Source organism: Lissotriton helveticus, chromosome 1_1 (genome assembly GCF_964261635.1).
Source record: "Lissotriton helveticus chromosome 1_1, aLisHel1.1, whole genome shotgun sequence".
In the NCBI taxonomy this organism is placed as follows: domain Eukaryota; kingdom Metazoa; phylum Chordata; class Amphibia; order Caudata; family Salamandridae; genus Lissotriton; species Lissotriton helveticus.
In genome coordinates this window covers 620,087,950-620,109,305 of record NC_136057.1, presented here as the reverse complement: position 1 = coordinate 620,109,305, position 21,356 = coordinate 620,087,950, and positions in this window count along the sequence as shown.

The window sequence follows — 21,356 nt, the reverse complement described above, 5'->3', positions numbered from 1 at the left end:
AATTGGATGTCGCTCTTCCTTCCTCAGCAGCCGTGTATTCCACCCCATGCATTAAGGCGCATGGTTGGTTCATTCCAGAGATCCAGTCCGCATGTACTCCGACTTATGGGCCTCCCTGTTTCGGATGAGAACCAAGTTACCTACCTTTCAACTCACTAAAAATGTACAAGCATTCACAGTGATCACATTATTATTCATTATATTACCTGTATCAAACAAAAAAGAGAGTGTCATGCGCAAAAGAGGTATGTGTATGAACACTGAGGCAAAGACTGTGAAGAGGAATCCCTTCTAAGAACACACTGGAGATCCCTTCTAAGAACACACTGGAGATCTCTTTGTTTGTTAGGTACAGTTCAGACATTTTTAAATCACTTTTTCACATCACTGTCACAACAACCAGCTCCGCAGTAATCTGGCGTTGTAGCACACCAGGGAGGCATTCGGCTTCTCCTGGTGGGCCCGATGATGAAGCATGTCACCAACCAGGTTGGTGAGTGAGGGCTTCCTGTCAATCCCTAAGAGATCTCCAGTGTGTTCTTAGAAGGGATTCCTCTTCACAGTCTTTGCCTCAGTGTTCATACACATACCTCTTTTGCGCATGACACTCTCTTTTTTGTTTGATACATTTAACCCAGGGGGACCGAGAGTGTCTCTAGCCCTCTCTCTCATATTGTTTTCATTATATTACCTTACACAATAAAATGAAGGTTGATGGACAATAGAACTTTCATGAGCCTCATCTGATCTCCTGTCCTGAAAACTGGAAGCTATCAGCTAGATGCATAAAACAAAAATCCGCTCGCAAAGGGGCAGATTCTCAGAATCTGCCCCTTTGCGACCGGTATTTTTGCATTTGGGATGCATCATCCCAAATGCAAAAATCGCTAAATGAGAAATCGCTAAATTGCGATTATTTGCATTTAAGTTTTAAAAATAGCGAATTCGCTAATAGGGCACGCAAATTACCATGAAGTACAACTTCATGGTAATTTGCAAAAACTTTGAAAAATGCACTAAAGTGCATTTTTCAAAGTTTCATGTTGCGCACACACATGCCCCAAGGGCATGTGTGTGCACAACATATGTGCAGAGATCAATTTCAGGGGTGCAACAGGGTGTCCTTTCGACACCCCTGCACCCTTGAAATCGCAATCTCAATTTGCGAATCGCTAATTGCGATTCGCAAATTGAGATTGCCTTTAGGCCCATAGGAATGAATGGGGAGGTATTCCTTAATTGGGACTCGCAATTTGCGAGTCGCAATTAAGGAATTCTATGAAATCGCTATTTTTTTAGTGATTTCTTGATGCATTCCATTTTGCTATTCCTTAATACCGAATCGGTATTTTTCGCTATTAAGGAATCGCTAAATGGGTTGTTGATGCATCTGGGGGTTAATTACTTTCATTCATCAATATTGAAAGGCCACAGCGGCATATGCACACTTTCCTCTATATTTCTATCAGGTTCTTCTGAACGTTTTTGTGTTTGTTTTTTTTTTTTATTATTGGTAAAAATATGATAACGCCATCGTAAAAACAAGTATACATTTTCAACTCTCCCTTTTGGAATGCTAAGTAGATAGCGATTTTTGAAACCAACGTACAGTGCCTAATTTGCAATAAAAAATAAGTGCCAGGGCCCTCGTCAGGAGGCTGCAGCAGCTCGCACCACCCAAAGTACCCCATAGAGCTGTCAACAACAGTACCAAGATGACTACTGACCCTCACATTCATACAACTGTGACAATTCAGACTAATCCAGGTCAACCAAATCGATAAGAATGGGTGGCAGGTATTAGTCATTTTAATGCATATTTATTTAATAAACAATTGTTGTTGGGCTCATCTCTTAATTAGATGGACAGCGCCACCATGTGTCATAAGTGCCGGTGTTGCCAATTAAGTGCCAGTGCCAAACACCAGAAACCACTAGCTCAAATTAAGCACTGCCAACATTTGGAAGTAAACCACGCATTACAATATATATATTTTTTTAATTGACACTTCGACATAGATTTAGTTAGCATTAGGATTTCTGAGAATTTTTTTTCTAAAAACGATGACGATTTTAATGTGTACATGGCTCTTTGATAAATAAGGACTTATGACTGGGACGTGAAGCCCTCAGTCAAGGGGTCAGTTGAATAGGAAGGGTGTCATAGTCCCCAAAGCAGGCAATAAATATGGCCTCCTGGTTTAGTAGCCACAATATGGGTTTGTTCCCCCCATGCCTCCGAGCCCCGGTTGGAATGGGACAGAAAACAGGCCTGGGCACCAAAATAAAAGTGGCCCTCACTAGTGAATTAAATAGCTAAAAAAGTGGCCATGTTTGCAAACTGGGGCACTTTTGAATTTGTAACCAAACGCTCAATAAGTGTTTTGCAACGTTTAGGAAACTGCATGTGTGTTTACTGCTGGCAATGTTTGTTTTATAATCAGGTAAATCAACAGTAAAAACCTACCCAGCATACCACAACACATGCCCACGCACTGACCGGTCAGGCCGGCCTATTGGGCCCTGCTTATAGGCCAGTCCGACCCTGTCCTGAGCCCCGGTGACAATGCACTTGCTGCACTCTTGATAGCTACGCCCCTACAAGGGGTTAATTTCAACTGCACCGATTGCATCATTTACACATTAGCTTAGGGCCTTGTCACTGAAATGCAGTGATGTCAATGATAGGGCGCTGTGCTGTACCAAGCCAATAATGCTGGTTCTAGGAGAGAGCATAAACATGCTTTTTAATAAAAACGCGGCTCAGCACGTGAAGTGCACCTCCAGGGAACAGGCACAGAAAGAAGCCAGCGAAGTTAATCGTCGTTTAATGCTAAACTTGGAAAGACACCAGGGGCTAGATAACACAGACAGCGGTAAATCTGTCTGAAACTGTGGCCTTAAATCTAATTCTCGAGATGCAATGCCTCGTGGACAAGGTTGTTAAAGCTCTCTTCTATAACAACAACATACACCATTAAAAACAGACAGAAGATGGGCTATTTTGTAGACAATATTGAACTAGAAAACCTAAAGTATATCACATACTCTATAACAGCTCCAACCCGTAAAATAAGCCAATAAAATGAAATACGCAATACAGAGCTCACATGGTTGTGATTAAACAGTACAGCTATAGGGCAGCCTTCCGTCCCTTGAATGACGACCTGTCTCTACCCTCAAGTGGAGGCAAAATAAATCTTTCCCTTTATCCCTCAGCGAATAATACCTTTACAGCCTTGGGCTCGTGCCTGCGGGGCTAGTTTAAGCAGCACTGACATCCCAGTTTTGTTTCGTAGAAGGCTCGAACTTTCCCTCTCTCTTTTAGATGGAAAAAAAGGTTGACAGAATAAGGCGATTTTGTGAATCGAGAGAAAAAGAGCGAGGCGGAGCGAAAATCTCTCTTTTGTTCACTTGGTGGCACTGTCTTCTAGCAAGAAAACGATTTTAAAAGTATCTCTCAGCTTCGCGCGCTTTAAAGCAGTCAAAACGTGTTGAAAAAGGTACAGTTAATAAAGTTGTTGACCATATGCTGGTTTTCCAATACTGTGACATGTTGCCAGCCTATTTTGCATAAGTAACACTTCGACAGAGAAAAGACATAATAACGTTGGTGCCTGTGTATCAAGACCTGGCATGAAGTTAAAGGTTTCTAATAAAAATAAGCTTGACATAGTGAACATATATATTTTCTCTTAGTCATGTGAAAAGCAGAGATTTTTTTTTGTCTGTGGTTAGTCAAGATCTTTCGAATGTTCTAAAATTACACATTATTTTAATGTACTTATAGTGCCGTCCAACCAACGTCATCCATTGGTCTGTTGTTGTTTTATTTAAATTTTCTTCTGACCATTGCAGCATGGAACAATGGGTCAACCCACTACAACCATTTGTTACATTCACTGTGAGAGAGGGCATAAAGACCTTTCACAAGGAGAACACCCGCACATAAAGTAGTTCTTTCACAAGGAGCACATCCGCACATAAAGTAGTTCCATTCCCTGCTGGAGATTACTAAGGCAATGTGTGCTTTTAGACAAAACATTTCTTCAACTTTTATCCAATGCATTTTAAAAAAAATTGTGAGGGGCAGCAGCTCCCTCCACAAAAGTAACGTGTCAGTGTTGGACTTGGCCCTTCTGGCAGGTTCACCCCTGAACTTTTTTTGCTTTTTGTATGTGACCTGGGGATGGTGATCCTCGGTTTCTGCGCACTTTCTCTGTGTCCCAGTGGAAAGTGCGTGCGCACTCTGAGTGTGTGTGGTGAGATGGGCCTGCCCTCCCATAGGAATGCATGGGGAATGGATGTGTCCCTGGTAGTTCCTGATGCGTGGGGTGTGCAGACTCGAGTCTGGTATGTGCGGACTCGTGTGATTGAATGCTGCGCAATGATGCGTGCAGCGTGTTTGTGTCTAATATGGAAGTGCCACTTCTAGAAGTGTTTCAAAAAGGGGGGGTGGTGATGGACAGAGTATCTGAGTTAATCAGAACACTCCTACCCAGTCAAAAGATCAGGGCTTGATCCATCACCGTTTTTTAGCTCACTGCACCATCCCAGTTCAGAACTTGGCTATATGCAAATTAGTCTGTCCCTGGCCCAGTGCATCATGGGAACAGGGCAGACCAAACTACCAAGCCAATTCTTCACTGGAAAGGAAACAAGCTTCCGGGGACCGGTTTCTGGCATTACAGCCGTCTTCGGCCCGGCTTGCTTGAATCCTGATGGTGCAGTGAGCAAGGGACTCATGTCGGGGCCGACGACGCCTGAAATGGCAGAAACCGGTCCCCGGAAGCTTGTTTCCTTCCCAGTACAAGAATTGGCTTGGTAGTTTGGTTTGCCCTGTTCCCATCATGCACTGGGACAGGAACAGACTAATTTGCATATAGCCAAGTTCTGAGCTGGGATGGTGCAGTGAGCTAAAAAACGGTGATGGATCAAGCCCTGATCTTTGGACTGGGTAAGAGTGGTCTGCTTAATTCAGGCACTCTGTTCATCACCACCCCCTTTTCTGAATCATTTTGTCCACCATAAGCGTGGAAGGGTATACTCAGATGTGAGTCCCTTGCTCATTGCACCATCAGGATTCAAGCAAGCCGGGCCGACGACGCCTGAAATGGCAGAAACCGGTCCCCGGAAGCTTGTTTCCTTCCCAGTACAAGAATTGGCTTGGTAGTTTGGTTTGCCCTGTTCCCATCATGCACTGGGACAGGAACAGACTAATTTGCATATAGCCAAGTTCTGAGCTGGGGTGGTGCAGTGAGCTAAAAAACGGTGATGGATCAAGCCCTGATCTTTGGACTGGGTAAGAGTGGTCTGCATAATTCAGGCACTCTGTTCATCACCACCCCCTTTTCTGAATCATTTTGTCCACCATAAGCGTGGAAGGGTATACTCAGATGTGAGTCCCTTGCTCATTGCACCATCAGGATTCAAGCAAGCCGGGCCGACGACGCCTGAAATGGCAGAAACCGGTCCCCGGAAGCTTGTTTCCTTCCCAGTACAAGAATTGGCTTGGTAGTTTGGTTTGCCCTGTTCCCTGTTCCCATCATGCACTGGGACAGGAACAGACTAATTTGCATATAGCCAAGTTCTGAGCTGGGATGGTGCAGTGAGCTAAAAAACGGCGATGGATCAAGCCCTGATCTTTTGACTGGGTAAGAGTGGTCTGCTTAATTCAGGCACTCTGTTCATCACCACCCCCTTTTCTGAATCATTTTGTCCACCATAAGCGTGGAAGGGTATACTCAGATGTGAGTCCCTTGCTCATTGCACCATCAGGATTCAAGCAAGCCGGGCCGACGACGCCTGAAATGGCAGAAACCGGTCCCCGGAAGCTTGTTTCCTTCCCAGTACAAGAATTGGCTTGGTAGTTTGGTTTGCCCTGTTCCCATCATGCACTGGGACAGGAACAGACTAATTTGCATATAGCCAAGTTCTGAGCTGGGATGGTGCAGTGAGCTAAAAAACGGTGATGGATCAAGCCCTGATCTTTGGACTGGGTAAGAGTGGTCTGCTTAATTCAGGCACTCTGTTCATCACCACCCCCTTTTCTGAATCATTTTGTCCACCATAAGCGTGGAAGGGTATTCTCAGATGTGAGTCCCTTGCTCATTGCACCATCAGGATTCAAGCAAGCCGGGCCGACGATGCCTGAAATGGCAGAAACCGGTCCCCGGAAGCTTGTTTCCTTCCCAGTACAAGAATTGGCTTGGTAGTTTGGTTTGCCCTGTTCCCATCATGCACTGGGACAGGAACAGACTAATTTGCATATAGCCAAGTTCTGAGCTGGGATGGTGCAGTGAGCTAAAAAACAATGATGGATCAAGCCCTGATCTTTGGACTGGGTAAGAGTGGTCTGCTTAATTCAGGCACTCTGTTCATCACCACCCCCTTTTCTGAATCATTTTGTCCACCATAAGCGTGGAAGGGTATACTCAGATGTGAGTCCCTTGCTCATTGCACCATCAGGATTCAAGCAAGCCGGGCCGACGACGCCTGAAATGGCAGAAACCGGTCCCCGGAAGCTTGTTTCCTTCCCAGTACAAGAATTGGCTTGGTAGTTTGGTTTGCCCTGTTCCCATCATGCACTGGGACAGGAACACACTAATTTGCATATAGCCAAGTTCTGAGCTGGGATGGTGCAGTGAGCTAAAAAACGGTGATGGATCAAGCCCTGATCTTTGGAATGGGTAAGAGTGGTCTGCTTAATTCAGGCACTCTGTTCATCACCACCCCCTTTTCTGAATCATTTTGTCCACCATAAGCGTGGAAGGGTATACTCAGATGTGAGTCCCTTGCTCATTGCACCATCAGGATTCAAGCAAGCCGGGCCGACGACGCCTGAAATGGCAGAAACCGGTCCCCGGAAGCTTGTTTCCTTCCCAGTACAAGAATTGGCTTGGTAGTTTGGTTTGCCCTGTTCCCATCATGCACTGGGACAGGAACAGACTAATTTGCATATAGCCAAGTTCTGAGCTGGGATGGTGCAGTGAGCTAAAAAACGGTGATGGATCAAGCCCTGATCTTTGGACTGGGTGAGAGTGGTCTGCTTAATTCAGGCACTCTGTTCATCACCACCCCCTTTTCTGAATCATTTTGTCCACCATAAGCGTGGAAGGGTATACTCAGATGTGAGTCCCTTGCTCATTGCACCATCAGGATTCAAGCAAGCTGGTCCGACGACGCCTGAAATGGCAGAAACCGGTCCCCGGTAGCTTGTTTCCTTCCCAGTACAAGAATTGGCTTGGTAGTTTGGTTTGCCCTGTTCCCATCATGCACTGGGACAGGAACAGACTAATTTGCATATAGCCAAGTTCTGAGCTGGGATGGTGCACTGAGCTAAAAAACGGTGATGGATCAAGCCCTGATCTTTGGACTGGGTAAGAGTGGTCTGCTTAATTCAGGCACTCTGTTCATCACCACCCCCTTTTCTGAATCACTTCTAGAAGTGTGCCTGTCTGTGCAGTGAATGTGCTGGCGTGTGATTGGCTGGAGCTGGCTGGGGTGCCAGGCTCCCTGAGTCATGATGGGTCTGCCCCGGTGGTGAGTGTTGAGATTAGCATGTATGATGTGAGGGAGTGGTGCACCTGGGACCTGAATTGGGTTTGGCTTTCCCCACAAAATGCTGGCTCCGCCCCCTGTGGTGCGTCTAATGACCCTAGCCTGCCTAGTGAATGGAAAGGGTGGCTGAGGAAAACAAAGTACTCCAAAACCAGCTGAGACTGGTTTTCCCCCACCCTACACCCTGAGACAAAGGGATTTAATGTATAAAAAGGGGTTGTGTCCCCTTGCAAAATGTTCTCTTCTTGGATCCTTTTACTGAGGGGGGCTGGTGCTGGGCACCAGGAGGACCGCCACTGGGGATTGCCTCCCTGCCTAGGAGGACCCTGTGAGCTGGCTCTGGGCCCAGCCTTGCCCCGCCCCATCCTGAAGGGCTATTTCTGGACTTTGCCCTGTAGTGCCCTTGGATTTCTCCTCACAGCTACAGGGAAGCGCCGATTCCTTTTCCAGGCAGCCCTTTCCTGTTCTCAGGCGATCGCCCTCCTCAGAGATTCCCCGGCGTGGGGATCCCCTGGCTGCCAACATCGGTGCGTGTGCCACCCCGCTCTTTGCTGTGCTCCTCTTTTGATTGGTGGCGTCTTCATAGGAGCCCACCCCGTGTTATTTATTTTATTTGGGAGTGTATCTCCCCCGCGTTTCTGCACCTCTTTAAACGGGTGCCCACCCCGTATTGCCGCCAAACAAGCCGCCGAGGTATCCCCCTGGGCCGCCGCGCTGCCTGCGGCGACCCGGAAGCAGAAGCCACACACCAGGAAGTCCCAGCCCCCGCAGACCGAGAAGAGGAGCAGGGCGGCTGGAGGCGCAGGCGGGGCTCCGGTGTTGCAGGAGGGCCCCGCGCTGCCACAAGATGAAGCCTGCAGCCGGCGCCTCCCACGGGGCTCCCGTCTGGAAGGGAGAGCCTCGCAGCCAAAGCCCAGCACCGGCGCAAGGAGAGCCAGCCGCCGCCGAGAGGAGTGCTGAGGAGAGCGCCAGCCACACCAGGAAGCTCCAGTGAGTGGGGCCGGGGTTCCTTGGCCAAGAGGGGGGTGTCAGGGCACATTGCCGGTGCCCGCCTCCCCCAGTAATACTAGCCTCACTTTTGGGGACCCCTTGCTTCAGAGTCCCCCGCGCGGGACTCCCAACGGAATGGCACGCAGTTCTCCAGAGCCCTGAGAGGCTCCAAGGGTGCCGTGATTCCTCAAGCCCCCGAGGCTCAAAAGGGGGCACCATTGTTCTTTAAAGGCCCCGTGGGGGCCCGGGCATTTATTTGTTCTAAGCCTGAAAGGTTCCAACGACGGCCGCATTCTTCTTTAGAGCCTGCGAGGCTCTTGGGGGCATTCATGGTGGTAGAGTGGCCCCGGCTGGCAGCGGGCCACTCCCCCCACACCGGGCACAATTCTGCAAGGGTCGTGAGGGCCCTATTGTTTGTTCTCGAGCCCCCGAGACTCAAAAAGGGGGCACTTGTTTCTTCAGAGCCTGAGAGGCTCAGGGCAGTCTCTTGAGCCCACGAGGCTCCATCGCGTGTCCTGCCAGTGGTGATTCAGCTGCCCAGCACTTAGTGGGCAGCTGCTACGTTTAGGCCCCCCTGACATTGTGACACAGGGCGTCCTAGCCCCCTGCGAGGTCAGTTGGCCTGGGGACTGCCACAGGTTGTGGCTTACGTAATTTCTGCGTATTAGTTTGTGCTGTACCTCTGAATGTGTTTTGAGGCGTCATGTAACCTGTTCTTACACCGCTGAATGTATGTTTATGCATCATGTGTTTTCCTTCCCTACACCTCTGAATGTTGTGATGCATCATGTGTAATGTGTTCTTGCCTATACCCCTAAATGTATGGTGATACTTAGGTAGTTGTTCTTTCTAGTACAGGTGTGCTAGTGAAGCCCAGGTTCCCTGCGTAATATTCTCCTAAGGTGGTTAGGGTTGCGTAGGTGGTACATACCTGTTGCCAGTGGTTACTGGTTGTGTGCTTTATTTTCTATTTGGGTCTACAATTGTTTTATGTGTAAAGGGTTATCCCTACAGAGTGCGAATCCTACCAAGTGCTAGTTCTAAGAGTGTTTATTCCTGACAGTGGTGCCCGTGGCCCTGTCCCATGCACCTAATCCCCTGTAAATTCTGCCCGTGCCTATGGCACATTGTAAAGTATGTATTTATTATCTAATGTGTTTTGTACAATACTAAGGCTATGTTTTATAGAACCTTGTGTGGAGTTTCCTTTGTGGTGAGCCTTGGGTGTTGTTGCTGGGGGTGCGTGCGCAAACAATTAACTCACATTGCGTCCGAGTTTAGCCTTACTGCTCGTGTCACGTTACCAAGGGGGTGAGCAGGGGTTATCTTGGCGTGTAACTCCCTTGCCCTGACGTAGGTCTCTGACTGAGTTTGGCACAAGCCCTGGCCAGCCAGGGATCCCATTTCTAACAGTCAGAAACAATAACACAACTAATAAGCTTTGACAAAGCCAAAATGACAGCAGCTAACACCAGATTTCTTGCATTTGCCAAGGCTTGTTTTTTATAGTTATGCATACCTCCTGGCTTCTATAGTTCCACCATGATGATGCACCTTGTAGCACTGCGATGACTAGAGGCCATGCCACTCAAACCTGAGAAAGAGGCAATCGCACTCTTTGAGGTCACCGACCTAGACAGAAACGTCTCAGAAGCACCCTGCGGACATCTCTACATGAAGCATTAAAGGGGAGCATTTTCAGCGGAAGCCAATGACAAAACTGAAGAACCTTGTTGTATGACCTGAAAAGGAAAATCAACCTTAGGAATTGATTGAGCAATGACTTGTGCAAAAGAGACTTGTTCGGACGGACGCAATCCTCTCATATAATCACGTAACAAAGTATTAGTAATGTCTGTAAACTAGTTTTGCACAACATTCCATATATTTCTAGAAAGAGGGAAGCTTGCCTATGTGTTTTACTAACAAGTAACCAGAGTGTAATTAAAGATGGCTGCTAACGCGGGAAAATGTACTGCGCATGCGTCAGCTGCATGATGTCTTAACGCTTGGAGGGAAAATTTTGCTTCGGTGCAATAGCATCTAATATGGCCGCTTGGGAACTCACGTGCTAAGCATCTGCTTTGCTGAAACTAAACCGCATTATATACTAAGATCTAATGCATAAATAGTCTTTATAAGTAAATGGGATTAGAGTAGAGATACGTGGTATACAGTGAAATAATTTTATTTACTTTGTCTTTTGACCGCTCTATTTGTTCGTTATTTGGGCCTCTGAAAGATGCTAAGGTCTGACACCCACGTGGGTTTACCCGCATGCGCAAGAGGGACAACTCCGAAACAGTGAGCTCAAGTCTTGGGACTCATCCAAGGATATTTTCCACACACGTCCTAGGAACCAGCTAAACATCCTGAATATTCAAAGGACAACTGTGAAATTGTCGATAACGTTTACAAATATGGGTGGGAAATATAACTTGGGAGAACAAATTAATGATCGGGAACTTAAAATAATGAATTTAGGAAAAGTATTAAACTTAGCATAGTGTGATGATCATCCCCTCAGCTCGCTTAATCAGAAATAAGAGTTTTATAAGGTTGAAACATTTGGGAGTGGTACATGCCATTAAGAAAGTATACTTGGGGAAGTTAGTTAGATTAGTTAGAACAGTCGCAGCCAGAATGCTGAGAGACCGATATGCTGTCCGAATGCTCATCTAATCTCTGAAGAAGCAGACTTAGAATTTTCAAAGCAAAATAGAATTAGAAGAAGATCGTGGAAGAATCGAGGAGGTAACAGAATTGGAAGAAGATCGAGGAAGTATTGAGGAGGAAGTTAGCAAAAGAGAGGGGTGAGAAGCAGGCGTGGAATCCAGAGAGGTCATCTATCCTGTCCTATCCTGTCCTGAAGTACCTGTCAGCTGAACTTCCTAAGGGGCTGTTGGACTCGGCCCTTCTGGCAGGTTCACCCCTAAACTTTTTGCTTTTAATGGTGACCTGGTGATGGTGGTTTTTGGTTTCTGCGCACTTTCACTGTGTCCCAGTGGAAAGTGTGTGCGCACTCTGAGTGCATGTGGTGAGATAGGCCTGCCCTCCCATAGGAATGCATGGGGAATGTATGTGTCCCTGGTAGTTCCTGATGCGTGGGGTGTGCAGGCTCGAGTCTGGTATGTGCGGACTCGTGTGATTGAATGCTGCACAATGATGCGTGCAGCCTGTTTGTGTCTAATATGGAAGTGCCACTTCTAGAAGTGTGCCGGTCTGTGCAGTGAATGTGCTGGCGTGTGATTGGCTGGAGCTGGCTGGGGTGCCAGGCTCCATGAGTCATGATGAGTCTGCCCGGTGGTGAGTGTTGAGATTAGCATGTGTGATGTGAGGGAGTGGTGCATCTGGGACCTGAATAGGGCTGGGCTTTCCCCACAAAATGCTGGCTCCGCCCCCTGTGGTGCTACTGATGACCCTAGCCTGCCTGGTGAATGGAAAGGGTGGCTGGGGAAAACAAAGTACTCCAAAACCAGCTGCGACTGGTTTCTCCCCCACCCTGCACCCTGAGACAAAGGAATTCACTGTATAAAAAGGGGCTGTGTCTCCTTACAAAATGTTCTTGTTTCCAACTCGAATCTACCAGGGGCATGCTGCTGCTGGGTCCCAGGGGAAGCCTTGCCTCCCTGGGCCCTGCCCAGCCCCTGGACTGCTTGGGATCGCTTTATCTTGCCATTTGCGCTGGGAGCGCTTCTACTTTTGAGCCCCTAGTGCCTGGAAGCGCTTTATTTAGCCCCTAGCGCTCCGAGCACTTTATTTTCACATTTGCGGCTGCCCACGCCGCTTGTGGCCGGTTTCCGGGCTCTTGAGTCCCCTGGCAGGTGCCCACCCCGCCAGGGACCGTGCCGCTGGTTTGTGGTTCCTTTTTGAGGGTGCCCGCCCCTCTTTTGCCAAGACGAGATCACCGCTGCGCCCCCCCGCGGAAACCGGAAGTCAGGCAGCTTTGGCCGGGACGGGGGCAGGGTCTGCGATCCAGCAGGAAGTCCCGCCAGCCGCCGTCGACCGGAAGGAGAATCAGGCCGAGCGATGGCCGCCCCGGGGCAGCCAGCAAAGTGTAGCGCCTGTGTTGCGGCGCTCCGTCTCCCAAAGTCCCGGTCCCGAGATGGGGGACCGGGTGAAGCATGGTGCAACCCCCCCGCCCCGGAGAAGCAGCCGGTAAGTAGAGCTTCCTGGGAAGAGGGCGGGGGAGGAGAGAGCCCCAAATTGAGGCCCCACGCGCTGGAGTCCCTGTGTTCTTAGCAGCCCCCGCTTGCCAGTGGGGATGCTCAACGATGGGGAATTTGGTTGTTCTGGAACCGGATGGCTCCAGAGGCCCCACACCCCCTTACTTTGAGAGTCTGAGGGCTCACACATGGGCCGCATGTTCGTCCTGAGTCTGCGGACTCCAGCAGTGATGGCCATGTTTAGTTCTGAGCCCACGAGGCTCAAAGGGGGCACAGTTGTTTGTGCATAGAGCCCACGAGGCTCCCCAGTTATTTTAAGGGCCTAGAGAGCCCCCATGTTTGGCGCAGTTTTGCTCCCCTGTGCGCCATATGTATTTCCAGAGCCTAGAGAGCTCCCGTGTGTGTTGCAGTTTGGGTTCTAAGGGCTAGCGAGAGCTCCCTGACGCAGTTTTGTCCTCAGCTGCCCAGCACTTTGTGGGCAGCTGCTCCGTGTAGGTTTTTCTTTGTAGGGATTTGTTCTTTGGACTAAGAGTGAGACGCACTCCTTCATCCCTACCTTGGCCTTTCCCAGCTGCGCAGCACTTAGTGCCAGCTGCAGCATTTAGGCCCTGTTCTGTCCCTGTCCTCAGCTTCCCAGCAAGTAGTGGGCAGCTGCTACGTTTAGGTTTTGGCGCAGTGGCGCAACCTGGAATTTGATGTAAGTTCTGTGCTAATGTGATTTCTGCGAATTGTTCTTTGCTGCACCTCTGAATGTGTTTTGATGCGTCATGTGCCTTGTTCTCACACCTCTGAATGTGTTGTTTATGCATCATGTGTTCTCCTGTGCTGCACTTCTGAATGTGTTTTGATGCATCATGTGCCTTGTTCTTACACCTCTGAATGTGTTGTTGATGCATCATGTGTTCTCCTGTGCTGCACCTCTGAACGTGTTTTGATGTGTCATGTGCCTTGTTCTTACACTGCTGAATGAATGTTTATGCAACATGTGTTTTGTTCCCATGCCTATACCCCTAAATGTATGGTGATACTTAGGTGGTTGTTTTCTCCTAGTACAGGTGTTTCTAGTGAGGTCCTGGTTCCCTGCGTGACATTTTCCTAAGGTAGTTAGGGTTGCGTAGGTGGTACTTACCTCTTACCAGTGATTACTGGTTGTGTGCTAGATGATTATTTGGTGTTTAACTGTCTCCAAGGGCTTGATACTGAGCTTGCCCCCTGACCAGAGTCCCAGGACCAGTGGACAAATTGCTGGGACTTGTCTAATCTCCTTGGGCCGCTGGGGCCTCGCCTGAAGTGTGCCTCGCTCACTCCCCTGCAGCTTGTGCCTAGCCGCCCCTGCCAAGAGCCGCACCGCTCCTTGTGAAGCCGTGCTCTGCTCCGCCTGTGCCATCCGCATCCTTCACCTTGGCAGCTTGTGCCAGGGCCGCCCTCATGCCTCAAGCCGCGCCACTCTCCTCGTAGCCATGTCCGCTTCACTGAGCCGCCCGCACCCTGCCCCCTCCTCCTCTGAGACCACACCTTGGTCGCCCCAACCAAACGCTTGTAGCGCGCGGGTTGCCACTGCCCTCTCAGGCCTACTGAGGAGATCACTCGCATTATCCCGCGCAACCAGAACGGAAGGTACGGTTCGTATCCGCCGCCAGTTATTATATGTTCTAGATTCTAAAAGTGTTACTTCTACAAAGTGCTAATTTTCCCAACAGCTAGTCCTAAAAGTGCTTATTCCTGACAGTGGTCCAGGTGGCCCTGTCCCATGTACATATCCCCTGTAAATTCTACCCGTGCCTGTTGGCACATTGTAAAGTGTGTGTTTCTATCTAATGTGTTTTGCAATACAAAGGTTATTTTTACATATACCTTGTGTGGAGTTCCTTTTGTGGGGGGCCTTGGATGTTGTTGCTGGTGGGAGCGTGCGCAAATGCTTTACACATCGCCTCTGAGATAAGCCTGACTGCTCGTGCCAAGCTACCAAGAGGGTGAGCAGGGGTTGTCTTGGCGGGTGACTTCCTTACCCTGACTTAGGAATGGTGGTTTCTGCCTGGCTTTGGCACAAGCCTTAGCCAACCAGAAATCCCATTTCTAACAGGGGCCCATAAATCTTGGCCAGGGGGGTCTGATTTTCGCACCATCCTAGATAAATATAAATCTGTGAATTGTGTCAATGTGCTTTCTCTCTCTATTCTCTCTTTCCAGAGGTACTAGTTGTTGTGAAATCTTGTTTTAAATTGGATAGACCGATTTTACTTCCTCCGAAAGATGGAGTTAACACTGTAATTTGTTTGCTCTTATGATTAATTTAGATAAACAATTAAAACGTACCAGTGTCTGTGGTTATTCAATGAGAAAATCAGGTAAATGAGACCTATGTTAATAACATCAAATCCTAATCAACTAAAATAGATCCATTAGTTATAGAAAGGGCCTCGGATCAGTAATAGATTAGAGAATTGATAATAACATGAACTTGCAATTTTAGCCCTATAAACTTGATCCCCAGCGGTGTTCACCGGCCTATATGAGTGAGTGTGTTTATGGGTCCAGATGAGTATATAGTGATAGATGCCCACAGGTTGGTAGCCCGCTGGATCAGTTTGCTGATAGCAAAGGTATGGTTTTTATTGATTAGTTTGGTGATTATTGGTTATCGATTATGTTCTAACAAACCCGTTCGTATGTTGTTTCATGTTGTCTGGAAATTCCCGGGAAGTGCAGTGAGGTTACTCGTCTATTTCAGTAATAGAGTTCTGTGAATAAGTGAGAGTGATTGTTAGCAAAGAGTTAGCTGGTGAAACTTTAGGAGTTATATCACCTAGAAAGGGTAACATTAACGGAGTAGCAGGTTCTTCTGAGCTTCGGTGAAGAGTAAACGGAAGGTTTTACTCAGAGTGTACGAACAGTAAGCACAAGGCCTAGCAAAAGAAATGAACCATTCTTTTAGTTTTATGAAACAGACAGAGTAGCAAATGTTTTTATGTTGTTATTAATGAAAATCTTGGTAAAGGTTAAAGGAAAAATACATTTTCGTATTACCTTGTGAAGGGAAAGTCAGCTACCGGAGTTACGCTGACATCACAGAGAGCCGCGGTGAGATTAATTGAGACAGCGGGTGTGTGTGACAAGACAGGAGTTGTAAAGGAGGGGTCAGTTGTCGCACTGACATCACAGAGTGCTGCAATGGGATTGGTCGAAACAGCGGGTGTGTGATTTTCGGAGGCTTTTTAAAGGAGGGGTCAGTAGTGAGGAGTGATACTGATGTCACAATAGAGCCGCACTAGTAGTGGCTAAGCGAATTTAGTACATTTAAGCGTGATTGGATAAAAGAATAAAAGCTATAATAGGATTGGAAAAACCTGAGTGTAAACAGAAAGTCTAATTGGTTATCAAAATAGAAGCAGTAATAGTAATAGACAGTGGAGTATGTATGTGGAAATACGATCCAACATTAATAGGTAATCGCCCTGAAAGAAGATATTTAGGTTTTGCAAGTCAAGAATATATAAGAGGACCTACTCAAAAAATGTTTGGGGAGAAAAGGAAAATGCCACTCATGCAGAAAATAAAAAATCATTTCAATAAAGATAAACCCATTATGACTAGAGAAGGAATTCTTATCCCACCACCAAAGACTCTTGCCTCATATATGATGATTGAAAGAGGTTATCATACCTGTGTATGATTAGAAAATTAGATTGAGTATACAAAAGATGACGGAATACTGGCTTTCCCAGACATTGGTACGTGTAATGGGAGACAAGAATGAATGAATTAGAGCCTAGACCTTGGTTAACACATTATGAAGCTTTGGAAGAATGGGAAATGTAGGCATTTGATCAAGACAGATCTAGAAGTACTAGAGGTTATAGTGGTTTCTATCCTAAAAAAATGTGTGAAACACATGAAGATCAGATGAAATAATGGAGACAAGCAATGGTCACAGAAGGACTGTATCCTGTAATAAAGTTAAAGGAACAGTCGGGAGGCAAGGGTACAAGAAAAACTAAGCATTTAACAATGACAGGTTGTGAAGAATCAAAAGATGAGTTTATGAAAGATATCCTAACAAAGAATCCTCCACCATATCAGGAGGGACCCAGAAGAACTATTCCAGGTGCCCCTGCTTTAGAAACACCATTAGTTCCTCAGATTATGCATGACTCATTACATGAAATGATACCTCAGGAAAAAGAAAGAAGCAATAAATAAAAATAGAGAAGAATTAATACAGAAAATAACAAAATTGAGTGCACACCCTGAAGCATTGACTATACCAGTGACTATAGGTCCTGTTGTCCCATTGTATGAGGATAAAGGAATATTGTCCAAAACCACCAGTCATGGCCACTCCTAGAAAAGAGAATATAATAATTAAAGATCAAGCTAGTGAATGTGAATCAGTAATATCACTAATGGATTTGCCAATAAGAGAACAGATAAATGAAACACCAAGAAGTGTTACACCTAGTTTTTCAAAGGAAATATGATTAGAAACCTCCACAGGCACTAAAAATGCCACAAAAGTGTCACCAGAAGAATTAGAAAGGTGAGCACAGGGAATAGACAAACCGAATCCACAGCCAAAGATTTTGGACATTTACAAATTAAAAATAGAATTGAAAGAGATGATAGCTGGAAATGTAGTAATAGACAGGCTGAATATGTACAGTGAAGATGAATGTTTCATATGTAGGAGTATAACCAGAAATGTAAAAATATTTCATGAAAAATTGACAGAGCGTGCGTCTGAAATGGGAATTTAAATAGGGAGATCAATGGTATTGCAGAAACCCTATAGAGCAGAATGTACTGATGAAGATTTGGAAAATATGAATGTGTCAGGAAGAAAATTACAGATTAAAGAATTAATGACAATATACCAGAACTGGGGAGAATTAGACAGGTGGAAAACAAGGTGGACCAAGAAAAAGGAGGAAGCACAGGCAAATAGAACCGCATCAGAATATTTATTAAGAGAACCTAAAAAGACAGAAAGATTATGCCCCATGAGAGAGGTACCAAGAGGAGGATATGTACATGTTCCATGGACCTGGCAAGATATTTGATCATTTACTAATGATTTTCTAAAATTACGAGAGAAACCAGTTGAATGGTATAGACAGGTTGAAAGGTTTGATAACGTTTCTAAAGTTTTGTTGAAAGATTTAGATGGTATGTTTGACATAGTAGTGCCTGCAGTTTTATGGACTGAATGTACAATCACAGTTTTTTGGCCTAGTGATGAGTACGCAAGAGATGAGAAAACAGGAGCACCTTCAGAGGAAGCAATGAAGAAATATTACCAAGTGATCACTTTTTTGAAAGGGAAAATTCCCCCAAAAGAGACAGATTGGATGAAGATAGATAGAACAACACAAGAAATAAATGAGACTGTACATGATTATTATGAACGTCTGTTACAGGTGCTCAAGCAGTATGGTGGATTTGAGAATATTGGCGACAAAGGTATGTGACATTTTGTGTATCGGATTGTATCTGGACTGAGACCGGAGATTTGTCAGATGATTCAAAACCATATGTTGTGCTGGCAAGGAAAGCCAATAGATGAAGTTTTAAAGTATGCAAAATACTGCGGAGATGAGATCAAAAATAGATGCAAAATGTTAGAAGAAAAAGTAATGTGGGCACAAGTAAAATTGGCAGGACAGCAAGAGCTTAAATTAAATAACCAGAATAATGATCAAACTAGAGGATCTGGACAGAATCAAAATAGTGGAGGAAAACCAAAGGGGAAAATGAGCAGAGAGGGAGCAAAGAAGAAATTTCCTTGTCCTTGTCATGGGTGCGGAAAATTGGGGCATTGGAAAAATGAGTGTAAAAATATTCAAAATAATAATGGCCCAGATCAAAATTTAAATCCACAGACGCAGAATGAGGTGATATTGAGTCAACTGCAACCGGTTGTTAATCAACAGAGTCAGTTACCACCTGCCCCAATGCCAAATTTTGTGAACAGAGCAAAGTACAGCGTGAATGCGGATTTCCAGGAGAAAGTGGTAAGATAAATTCTGTAACTTCACAATTTCTTTTGCAGAATAGTTGTTCTACTGAAGATGAACAATTACGGTGGGGAGGAGGAGGAGTGCGTACTTTGCGCATCTTTACTGGTAGATCAATCATGTCCATATATTGATGGAAAGGTAAAAGGAAAATATATTACCTTTTTATTGGATACTGCTGCTACCCGTTCGAATGCGCGAACAGCAGATATCCCAAACCTACCCCTCTCGGATGAAGCAATCCAAGTAGCAGGTGTTTCAAATAAACAGATTAGAACTCCACTCACAGAAACCATGGAGGTATGCATGGGCAATTTTAGAGAAATGCACACATTTGTAGTGTGCAATTCCACTCCTGTAAATTTCTTAGGAAGGAATTTACTATGCAAGATGAACTGTACAATTTATTGTACACCGAATGGTGTTGCAATTCAAACCCCTGATGAAGATGGTATTAACAAAAGAATGTTAGCAAAGCAAGGTACTGAGTTAGATGAGATGTATTCATTGATGACAAAGGATGACCTACTTGATGAATTAAAACTGACAGTAGATCCAGAAGTGTGGGATTTCACTGGAAAGTAAGTAGGTTAATGGCAAATGTAGATCCCGTAAAAGTGACTGTGAAAGAAGGTGCTGTCTACCCAAACACACGACAATATAAAATGATCCCAGAAATCAAAGGTGTCATAGCAGAAATAGAACAGATGATTCAACAAGGCATTTTAAATGAAATATTGAGCAGTCCTTGTAATTCACCTATAATTGGCATTAAGAAACCTAAAGGGAAATATCGTAGTGCAGGATCTGCGAAAAAAAAAAAAATAGTGGTGCCCTGTTGTCCTGTAGTGCCAAACCCAGCAGTAATTCTGTATCAAATACCATGGCATGCAGGATGGTTTACAGTAATTGATTTGTGCCATGCATTTTTCTTCATCCCATTACAGTCAGATAGCCAGTATCTCTTTTCATTCAAATTTGAAAATCGTATTTATGTGTGGAATCATGTTTCTCAAGGATACACAGAAAATCCTTCAATTTATAATCAGATTCTGAAGAAGTGTTTAGAAACACTAGTAATGCCTAGAAATTCGATTTTCGGGCCAATATATCGACAACTTGCTTGTTGCATCAAAGTCACAAGACGATTGTGTCCTTGATTCTATTGCTTGTTAAGCCATTTGGCTGATGGAGGACACAATGTGTCACCAGAGAAATAGCAATTCTGTCAAAACAAAGTTAAATATTTGGGACATCAATTAGAAAGAGGAGTGAGAAGAGTGACACCTGACAGAATAAAAATAACTAAACTTATGCAGTTACCACAAACCCAGAGAGAAATCAGAATGTTTTTTGGTGTAGTAGGGTATTGTAGGCAATGAATTTCCTTACTGGCCAAACCACTAATACAAATGACAAGAAAACAAGCAAAAGACCCTATAGAATGGGATGATGAAAGCAGGGAGGCTTTTGTGAAATTAAGGAATTGTCTATGCAAAGCTCCTGCTCTCGGTATGCCAGATTATACAAAAAGATTTGCATTATTTTGTTGTGAATGGGATAATTGTGCCTTATCAGAGCTAACTCAGCGACATGGGTTGATGTGACATCCAGGGGCATATTTTTTTGCTACTTTGGTCCCAGTAGCTTCAGCTTTACCTGGCTGTTTGAAAGCAGTGGCTGCTGCTCGCACAAATCTTGAACAGAGTGAATCTATTGTGATGGGACACCTAGTAAAAGTCTATGTCCCTCATTCAGTAGAAATTCTTTTAACTAGAACAAGAACTGAGGGATGACGTTGAACATGATTGCCTAGGTGCTACTGAATTTTGTACCAAACCTCACCCAGATGTACAGAAAGAGCCCCTGAAAGAATGTGAAAATGAGCTATTTGTAGACAGCTCGTGCATGAGGCATGAGGAAGGAGGGTTAAGTGCTGCTTATGATGTCTGTACATTGGCTGGAATAGTTGAAGCATCCTATTTACCAGGGGTCAAGCCTGCACACATAGCTGAATTGATTGCTTTAATGAAAGCCTGCGAAATTGGGAAGAATTGGAGAGTAACCATTTACACTGATAGCCAGTATGGTTACAGGACTGTGCATGACTTTGGCAAACTTTGGATGCAGAGGGATTTCATGACTTCTTCAGGAACCCCTATTAAAAATAGAAAATATGTAAAAGAGCTTTTAGAAGCAATACAATTGCCAAAAGAAGTGGATGTGGTCAAATGTGCTGCACATCAGTCAGGAAATGACTGTGACTGCTGGCAATCGTCATGCTGACCAAGTTGCCCAGTACTGTGCCAAAACCAAAATGGCAGTAAACAAAAAAATTGAAATAACTGAAATCAGATGCCAACTTATGCTTATCTTGCTATAGAAACATGGGATGAAGTAAGACATTTACAGGATGAGGTGTAAGTAAGGGAAAAGGAAGGTTGGATAAAAACAGGATGTCAAAGGAGAGAAGATGATGGTGTTTGGATTTATCCAGATGGTAGACCGGTCATGCCAGACTGCTTGCTCTCACAATTGGCCAGAATGTACCATGGTGATACACATATAGGTAGAGATGCCATGATCAGACTATTTAGATAAGATTGGTACAATCAGAAGTTTAGGACTG